This window comes from Chanodichthys erythropterus, chromosome 20 (assembly GCF_024489055.1).
Source record: "Chanodichthys erythropterus isolate Z2021 chromosome 20, ASM2448905v1, whole genome shotgun sequence".
Classification (NCBI taxonomy): Eukaryota; Metazoa; Chordata; class Actinopteri; order Cypriniformes; family Xenocyprididae; genus Chanodichthys; species Chanodichthys erythropterus.
Window position 1 is genome coordinate 10,488,411 of NC_090240.1, and position 9,788 is coordinate 10,498,198.

Sequence of the window (9,788 nt, forward strand, 5' to 3'; positions counted from 1 at the left end):
CTTCCGCAAATGTCGAAGGGGAGGATGAAGTTTGCATGGCAGCGGCCACCCAGCTTCCTTCCCGGGTTTCGGCACCAGTGTAGTACAAACAATGTTCGTTAGTGTAGGAAGGAAGGGGACAGGGTCGGCGGTTAACTGCTGACTGAGCTTTATTTCAAAATTCAGAAATGTAAAACAAAAACTGTGCAAGGCACAAAACAAAATAAACCACAAAGGGCTTCACTCCAGTCACCGCATATACAATCCACAAAGGGCTTCACTCTGGTCACGGCATATACAATCCAGGCTTCACTCCAACTTGTCGTGCACCAGCGGCTTAGTCAGCAGTCCCCCTCTCTCTCCCCGACTCCTGCTTCTCGCGGCGTTTTAACCTGTCTCCGCGTCAATTACTGAAACGAGAAACAGGTGTTCGTGATTTACATTTAACTCGCTCACTCACCAAAGATCTCCCGATGCTCTCTTCCGCTGCAGACCTCGCTGAACCACGCCCCCCTCGCCACAATATGGTTTTGGGCAGAAAATTAACTATTTGGCTACATCATGTGTGATGTATGTGTGTTGCTGTGTTAAGAGTTTAGAAAAAGTACTTTAAGTATTGCCAAACGCTTGTTAGCAATTGAAAAAAACTTTAATATGTACGCCCCCAATATTTGCATATGCCAGCCCATGTTCAAGGTATTACACAAGGGCAGCCAAGAGCCGTCGCTATTTTCATTTTTAAACACTTGCGGTCTGGTTTAATTCATTAATTCATTACACACAAGTGTGTAATGTTAATTTTAGCCATGGAGCACAGCCTCAAACTCATTCAGAATCAAATGTAAACATTTATCACATGGTCTATGATGGTGGCATTTCATCAGTGACAACAGCTCTCACTCTCCTTTGAGTAGCACCACGCATTCTCCTCTCCCCCTACCTCTCCTTCTCCCTTGTCTTGGTCCAACTAATCCTCTCCCTCGACCAACTAGTCTTCTCCCTTGACCAACTAGTCCTCTCCCTCGACCAACTATTCATCTCCTTCGTCCAGACATTTTCGTTCTTTTTCTGCTCCTCTGTGTTGTTCTGTGTTGAACAAAACTAACACAAAGAGTGCTTTTTAATTGAATGTCCATGTAATAGACAGACTTCAACACCTGGCTATGATCTGATTGAGATTGGAATCAGCAATTTCTCAGTGATTAGTAATTTAAAAAAAAAAACATTTTTTTCAATACTTTTGAGCTGCAGTCGTAGAATCTTTATACTTTATTTATGATTTGGAACATTAGATCTTCATTTCTGACTTGCTGTGTTTAAGCATTTGCAAATAAGATGAGAAAGATCCATGATTTTGGTATGGGGTAAGCTTAAATTTTCTTTTCATATAATAAATGTGTTAATTGACTGCATTTTGTGTGAAAACGACATGAATTGTGTTAATAGTATGGTCACAACAGACGGATGTTCTGCTAAATGTGTTTAGAGTTTTGAAAATGTGAATGGATAAAAGTATGTTAGCAACTGAAAAAAACTGTAACTCGTTCCTAAAATGCTTACATTTTTTAATTTCAGCTTACCCCATACCAAAATCATGAATCTTTCTCATCTTATTTGCAAATGCTTAAACACAGCAAGTCAGAAATGAAGACCCAATGTTCCAATCATTACAGTTTTTTTCAGTCACTAACAAGCGTTTGTCCAAGCAGTTGTCACATTTTCAAAACTCTAAACACAATTAGCACAGCATCGGTCTATTGTGGCCATACCATTCACACATTTCATGTCGTTTTCACACAATATGGAGTCATTGAACACATTTCCACAATGCTTACATTTTCTTAACAGACAAGCTATACCTCCCAACAAAATTATGGATTGTTTTTGTAGTATTTACGAATGTTAACACACAACATCCCACAATAGCAAAAACAATATTCCAAACCTTAGATACAGTATAAAAACCTCTGCTTCTGCAATGATATCAGTTCAAAAACAATATATCTTAGCTGATAATAAACAAACAATTGATTAATTGACACACAGCTGATTTATGTTGTGTAAATTGGGCCAACCACAGCTGATTCCAGTCTGGCTTAGACTCAATGGCAGGGGTTATTTTTTTCTATTATATTGACACTTATACAATAAAAGGAGGACTTTGAGGAGTGATGTTTTTGGAAACAGAAACAGAAAAAGACAAACACTGTAATGTCTGGACGAGGAAGAGTAAGAGCAAGGGGCCCAGGGAGAAGAGCAGGCCCAGTGAGAGATGCACTGAGAGGAGCAGGAGCAGTGAGAGGAGCAGTGAGAGGTGCAGGACCAGTGAGAGGTGCAGGAGCAGTGAGAGGAGCAGTGAGAGGAGCAGGAGCAGTGAGAGATGCAGTGAGAGGTGCAGGAGCAGTGAGAGATGCAGTGAGAGGTGCAGGAGCAGTGAGAGATGCAGTGAGAGGTGCAGGAGCAGTGAGAGATGCAGTGAGAGGTGCAGGAGCAGTGAGAGATGCAGTGAGAGGTGCAGGGCCAGTGAGAGATGCAGTGAGAGGAGCAGGAGCAGTGATAGGTGCAGGGACAGGTGCAGGAGCAGTGAGAGATGCAGGGAGAGGTGCAGGACCAGTGAGAGATGCAGTGAGAGGTGCAGGAGCAGTGAGAGGAGCAATGAGAGGTGCAGGAGCAGTGAGAGATGCAGGGAGAGGTGCAGGACCAGTGAGATCTGCATCTCTCACTGCTCCTGCTCCTCTCACTGCTCCTCTCACTGCTCCTGCACATCTCACTGCATCTCTCACTGCTCCTGCACCTCTCACTGCATCTCTCACTGCTCCTGCACCTCTCACTGCATCTCTCACTGCTCCTGCACCTCTCACTGCATCTCTCACTGGGCCTGCACCTCTCCCTGCATCTCTCACTGTTCCTGCACCTCTCACTGCATCTCTCACTGGTCCTGCACCTCTCCCTGCACCTATCACTGCTCCTGCACCTCTCACTGCATCTCTCACTGGTCCTGCACCTCTCCCTGCACCTATCACTGGTCCTGCACCTCTCCCTGCATCTCTCACTGCTCCTGCACCTCTCCTTGCACCTATCACTGCTCCTGCACCTCTCACTGCATCTCTCACTGGTCCTGCACCTCTCACTGCTCCTCTCACTGCTCCTGCACCTCTCAGTGCATCTCTCACTGGGCCTGCACCTCTCAGTGCATCTCTCACTGGGCCTGCACCTCTCCCTGCATCTCTCACTGCTCATGTTTTCACCCTCCTGATCCTGCTCTGGAACCAGGCGCTGGTGGAGATCATTGAGAAAGGCAAGGAGGCGCTCGGTATTATAGGGTCCAACCTGACATCTGTGAAGGAGTAATCCTGCATTTGCAATTGCTGCACACATGGTAATGTTTGCCCCTCTCTGTCCTGGCACATCAACTGTGGCCCTTCTTCCAATTACATTTCGTCCACGTCGACGCCTTTTGGCCAGATTGAATCCTGCCTCATCTATGTATATGAATTCATGAGGGGCCTGGTTGGCCTCCAATTCCATAACTCTCTGAAACAAAGTTTATGTAAATCATGTCATTACTATATACCATACTGTACTGTAACCTATTACTGTATAGGTTACCTACTTGCAAAGTGCAAAGCTTATAGAACTGGACATTGAATTGAATATACACTATACCTGGACATATTGTTGTCGTAGCTCCTTGACTCTCTCACTGTTCCTCTCAAAGGGAACAGTGTAGAGCTGCTTCATCCGCACTCTGTGTTTGGACAATGTCCGCGTAATCGTTGTGAGGCTGATGCTATCGATATTGTCAAATATCTCATGGTCCTCTACAATTCTAGTTTGAATTTCATGCAGTTTTATTGCATTATTTGCAACAACCATTTCTACAATGGCAAGCTCTTGATCATTATTTAGGAGCTTTCCTCTTCCCCCAGAGGGTGGAAGACGTTGCATTCTTTAGAGGGACAAAAAATTTGACATATGCATTACTGTATGACCCTATTGACATGTCAAGTGAGAATAGAAACAATCCATGTAAAATGCAATACTTACCTGTTGGTTTGTTGAAAGATGCATATAATGGAGGCAACCGTTGACCGCCTCAAATTGGGCTGCACTCTTTCACCAGCCTCTCTTAGTGAAAGACCATGGTTGATTACATGGTCAATGATAGTGGCACAAATTTCATCACTGACTACTGTTCTTGCAGCCCTTGGAATGCCACCACCACGCATTCTTACACCACTACCTTGCCCTCTCCTTAACCCTCTGGAGTCTGAGGCTGATTTGGGGCCTGGAGAAGTTTTGACATGCTCTGACATTTGTGCTTTTTTCAGTTCTTCATAAACATATTAATGGAAAAAGTGTCATTACACTGTATTCAGCACAAACTAGGCTACAATAATATGTGAGGAACATGTATGTACATGTTTGTGTTTTTGAAGGAATAACATTTATGCGTGGTTATTGAAAAAACAAAAAACTTAAGTCACTGAAATAAGGCCAAAAAAAGTATAGTAAATCTGTGTTCACAAGACTTTTGGGTATTGGAGGTTGTAGACTAGAATTTTTGCTTCAGAATTATGTAAAAATTATGCTGCCTACTCCTTCATATAAAACAATATATTGATTTAGTTTTTGTAAGACACTTTTTGCCAAGGAACACAGTATGCGAGGAGGCGTGAATCACCACTGAAAATGGGCCATTCTCACCTGAGAAGACAAAAGAATTGGATAGTAATGAGCTGAAATGACTTGCATATTAATGAGGCATTTCAGTCAGGTAGGCTGTGAAAAAAAACCTTCTGTGATGTCTCAAGCTCATTATGATATATGAAACATACAGAAAAATATTATTACAATATAAAGTAATGGTTTTATATTATACTTTAAAATATAATGTATTTCTGTGATGCAAAGAGTCTGAATATAGGCTTTTAGTTTAAAAGCATGCACATTTGGAGAAATATTGGATTCTCATATGCTTATGTCAATTTTCTATACAGAGGAGTTATTTTTATTTAATATTCACTGTCATTACTATGAGCGCTGGTGTTTTCAATTCATCCTTGAAGTCGGAGGGCGCTCTATGCATTTTTAGTCCACAAATTCATCTAAAAGAAGAAGAGGCTATTCCATGAATGGAGTTTCCAATTCATACAGCAGCAGGAGGGCGCTAAAGAAACAAAAACTCATCTAAAATTCATCCATAGAAGAAAAGTAAACAGGAACTAACTGTATGTCTTCTAGAGATCGCTAACCATGACTTTTACATCCAGATAAACACTTTTCAAGACAATAAATACACGATTGAGACGATGAATGCATGTATTGCCTCTGAATTTGCGTCTGAATAGCGCTGGCTCCGTGGGCGTGGCCGCATTAGCGGATAATGAGCTGAATCACAGTCTTCTGACATGGCTCTCTTTTCATACAGATTACATAAACACAGAAGGTTTGTTTTCGATTTGACTTACATGATTTAAAACCTGACATCTTAACGTTTTTTTACACATAAGTTTAATTTTTCTGTGATTAGTATTCACTAAGTTACAGTTCATTTTCTGAGAATTATCAGATTGGATTTCGTTCAGAGGGAGAGGAGAGATCACGCATCATGTTAGTTTTCTTTATTTTACAAAAAGCACAACATTTTGTTTTTACTTTGAGTGTATATAAATAAAAGAAGACATTCTATAGTTTCAATTGATATATTACTTATGTCTCTATGACAAAAAATGACGGAGTATTTGAAGTCTGTTTTGCTGCAATGTGAAAAAAAAACTGCAAAACGCGCCGGCGCGTTTTTAGACCTCAGAGTGTTAACTCTGCTCCTCTCACTGCTCCTGCACCTCTCCCTGCACCTATCACTGGTCCTGCACCTCTCCCTGCATCTCTCACTGGTCCTGCACCTCTCCCTGCACCTATCACTGGTCCTGCACCTCTCCCTGCATCTCTCACTGGTCCTGCACCTCTCCCTGCATCTCTCACTGGTCCTATCACTGCTCCTGCACCTCTCACTGCATCTCTCACTGGTCCTGCACCTCTCACTGCTCCTCTCACTGCTCCCGCACCTCTCAGTGCATCTCTCACTGGGCCTGCACCTCTCCCTGCATCTCTCACTGCTCCTGCACCTCTCACTGCATCTCTCACTGGTCCTGCACCTCCCCCTGCACCTATCACTGCTCCTGCACCTCTCACTGCATCTCTCACTGGTCCTGCACCTCTCACTGCTCCTCTCACTGCTCCTGCACCTCTCAGTGCATCTCTCACTGGGCCTGCACCTCTCAGTGCATCTCTCACTGGGCCTGCACCTCTCCCTGCATCTCTCACTGCTCCTGCACCTCTCACTGCATCTCTCACTGCTCCTGCACCTCTCCCTGCACCTATCACTGGTCCTGCACCTCTCCCTGCATCTCTCACTGGTCCTGCACCTCTCCCTGCATCTCTCACTGGTCCTATCACTGCTCCTGCACCTCTCCCTGCATCTCTCACTGCTCCTGCACCTCTCACTGCATCTCTCACTGGTCCTGCACCTCTCCCTGCACCTATCACTGCTCCTGCACCTCTCACTGCATCTCTCACTGGTCCTGCACCTCTCCCTGCACCTATCACTGGTCCTGCACCTCTCCCTGCATCTCTCACTGCTCCTGCACCTCTCCCTGCACCTATCACTGCTCCTGCACCTCTCCCTGCACCTATCACTGCTCCTGCACCTCTCACTGCATCTCTCACTGGTCCTGCACCTCTCACTGCTCCTGCACCTCTCAGTGCATCTCTCACTGGTCCTGCACCTCTCACTGCTCCTCTCACTGGTCCTGCACCTCTCAGTGCATCTCTCACTGGTCCTGCACCTCTCACTGCTCCTCTCACTGCTCCTGCACCTCTCAGTGCATCTCTCACTGGTCCTGCACCTCTCACTGCTCATCTCACTGCTCCTGCACCTCTCAGTGCATCTCTCACTGGGCCTGCACCTCTCCCTGCATCTCTCACTGCTCCTGCACCTCTCACTGCATCTCTCACTGGTCCTGCACCTCTCCCTGCACCTATCACTGCTCCTGCACCTCTCACTGCATCTCTCACTGGTCCTATAACAACATGGTTTGAAGTCCACCCAAGGCTGATATGTGTCTTCCTTCCACCCTATTCACCTTTCCTCAACCCCATAGAGGAGTTCTTTTCTGCATGGAGGTGGAAGGTTTATGACTATCAGCCACATGACCAGATGTCCCTCCTTGAAGCCATGGATGCTGGCTGCAGGGACATCACCGTTCATGATTGCCAAGGGTGGATCCGACATACCAAGCGGTTTCATCCTAGGTGCATCGCCTTGGATAATATCAGATGTGATGTTGATGAAAACATGTGGCCTAACCCTGAAGATCGCAGAGATTAGATACAGTAATTTTGTGATTTATTATTTTTTTTTTTAGTTCCCCCCTTTTTATCTGGGCTTTTTGCTGTTGTTTTTTTGTTCAGAATGCTCTTATGTGTTTCATGGATATTTTGTTCACTGTAAGCAATACTGTAAAACCTTTTCTGTTCTATCATACCGTGTTTCTACTGTACCTTCTGCAGTAAACAGTTAAGGAAAAAAAATTGCTTTTTACTGGAATGCTTTTGAATGTGAACATTACTGTACATTTGGACATACAGTACCTAACCAAGAAATTTAGTGTAAAACGGTGGATGTTTTGCATGCAAATACCTGTAAAACTGAAACCTAAAAGTCTATGCAGTTTTTGTAATGTCAACAATAGCCAGTATTTTGAAACCTGGTGTACTTTGATTGACTGCATGTACCTTGTGAGGTGAAAACAAGTGTTATTCTTTGACAGAATAATTTAATTTTGAGTCAGATTTCCAGTGTTTTGGTAAAGTTAGTGTGTGCAGAGAAAGATGTGTTCTATTTTGAAATGAAGATTTAGTATATATTTAACAAAATGTATTATTGAGAAGAAAATTATCCATTTGGCCAATTGTGTTTTGTAGGTGTGAGTCTGTGTTAAGAGTTTAGAAAAAGTATCTGATGTATGGTTTAGTGTTTATTAGCGATTGAAAAAAACTGTAAATATAGTATAAAACCTATTCTTTTGCAACAACAGCAGATTAATAGTATTGAAAAAAATATATAAAACAAATACCGAAACAATTGATAAGCATTTTTAATTAACAGATCACTGAAATATTGAGAAATAGCAGATTCCAATCTCAGTTGGAGGCATAGTCAGGTGTTCAATTTCTTTCCATTACATGGACACACAGTAAAATAGGACTCTTTGAATCGGATTTGTTCAGTGTGTATGAAGAACAACACAGAAGGAGCAAAAAAAAAAAAAAAAGGGAAGAGAAGAGAAATAGAAGGAGAAGGAGAAGAGGAGAAGTTAGATCAGGATAAGGGAAAAGAAGAGGTATAGGAGAGGGAGAAAGAATGTGTGCTGGACTGTGCACTCACACTCAACCAAAAATGTAGAATGGCTTACATGTAAACATTCTAATATTAATGCAGTAAAAGGAAAATGAATTATACAAAACAATGGATTTCATATTTTCTCCCGGTAGAACCGAAACACTACAAGTAATGCAGTTTTAGTAATGTCATCAACTGTTATGGCAGTCATTGTACTTTGATTGATTGTATGTTCATGTTGGATAGAACTAGTGTTAGTGCTTGACAGAATGACTCGATTTTGAATCAGGTTCGCTGTGTTTTGATAGAGTTGGTATATGCTGAAAAAGGTTTTTAGCATTTTGAAATGTAGAGTTTGTGTTTATTTAACAAAATATGGTTTGGGGCAGAAAATTAACTATTTGGCTAATTGTGTGATGTATGTGTGTTGCTGTGTTAAGAGTTTAGAAAAAGTACTTTAAGTATTGGTAAATGCTTGTTAGCAATTGAAAAAAAAAAAACTAATTAGCAGATCACTTAAATATTGAGAAATAGCAGATTCCAATCTCAGTTGGAGGCATAGTGAGGTGTTGAATTTATTTCCGTTACATGGACATGCAGTAAAATAGGACTCTGAATCGGATTTGTTCAATGTGTATGAAGAACAACACAGAGGAGCAGAGAAAAAATAATATCTGGGTAATGGAGAAGAATAAATGAAGGAGGAGAGGAGAAGAAGTTGGATCAGGACAAGGGAGAAGAAGAGGTATGGGAGGGGAGGAAGAATGTGTGCTGGATTGTGCATCTCTATGGTTTTCCCCCTTACACATGTGGAACCTATGAAAGCTTATTTCTGCCATGAATAGAAAATAAAAAAGGTAATTGTGACTTTATCTCACAATTCTGACTTTTTTCTCTCAATTCCTAGTTTATATTTTACAATTCTGAGGGAAAAAAAGTCAGAATTGTGAGATGTAAACTCACAATTGCAAAATAAAAAATATTTTTGATAAAAAGTCACATTTACCTTTTATGCTTTTCTATTCTGTGGTGGAAAAAAGCTTTCCTAATAACCAAAGACATTGTATTTTGGATTTGTTGTGGATCAATGGCAGCAATTTCATGTTTTCATTTCAGTAAAAGCTTCATTCCACCATTTGAACGTGAAATAAAATGATTAAAGGCAAGACGGAGTTACGTTAGCCTGGCGTGCTAAAAATATAAGCGGGAGAATGTTATCATTGCAAAGTGGTCAGGCTAACGTCTTGTGTTTATTCCACAAGACGTATGGATAAGCTGTTTGATTTATAATTGTTAGGTTATTTTCACAAATTTCACTTAACCTGCTGTGGATAAACAAAGCTTTTCCTCAATAAATTGTGTGTTTCCCAACTGAATGGTCAGCGTATGAGGCGGCTGCTGCTCG